The sequence below is a fragment of the Aplysia californica genome, unplaced genomic scaffold (genome assembly GCF_000002075.1).
Source record: "Aplysia californica isolate F4 #8 unplaced genomic scaffold, AplCal3.0 scaffold01086, whole genome shotgun sequence".
In the NCBI taxonomy this organism is placed as follows: domain Eukaryota; kingdom Metazoa; phylum Mollusca; class Gastropoda; order Aplysiida; family Aplysiidae; genus Aplysia; species Aplysia californica.
Genome location: NW_004798356.1, coordinates 46,470 through 47,406, shown reverse-complemented (window position 1 = coordinate 47,406; position 937 = coordinate 46,470).

The window sequence follows — 937 nt, the reverse complement described above, 5'->3', positions numbered from 1 at the left end:
ATGTGTCAAACAATTCAGCTGGCTCTGTGGTATTGGATAAAAACATACAAATAAAAGAAATTTTGTAAGGTGTCCTTCCCTCGATTAACATTACTGTACTGGACGTTAATAAAAGAGTTGTACTCCTGTACTGAATGTTGAGCAAAGAGTTGTGCTTATGAAGTGTACCCACACGATGAGAAAAGAGTTGTACTTGTGTGGTGTATTAAACGTCGGGAAAAGAGTTGTAGGCCTACTTATCTTTGCCTCGAGAAAATAGTTGTGCTTATGTAGTGTACTAAACGATGAGCAAAGATTTGTACTCGTATTTTACCCACTGGTTGTGTACTGCGACTGTGAATAGTTTTCCCTGTGGTGGTCTCAAACGTAGAGGCCGCAGCGAACATTTTTGAAGGGTAGCTGGTCTATACCTGCGCTATCTGAGGGCCCCCGGAGACACATAAGAACGGAAATTGATTCTATGTAGACCTTTTAACGTTCTTTTTTATTGCAACACTTTGCCTCATTTTTTAAATACATGCCAGTTTGTTTCCCTTTTTTTTTATCATTTGGGTAATTCAAACCATTAAAAGCTTTTGGCTTTCCCCCCAAGTTACCTTATATTTGACGTGACGGGAAATGAGCTCGGCCCGAACATGCTTTTTCAGCCACGCGCAGTGGGATATCATAGAGGGGTGCGGGGTTTGACAGCCTCTATTGTGAATATATGTCATGTATGATAAATTCGTATAGGCTGCTGTCACGTGGGCATAATTTGTTCCTGTTGTTTTATTCCGTGGGCGCTCATGTGTATGTATTACGTTTCTATCTGTCTGTCCTATCGGTCTGTCTCCCAAACTCAAACAAACACGCATACATGCGCACAGTCACGCGCACTCGCGCGCGTGCACACGCACACACACACACACACACACACACACACACACACACACACAAG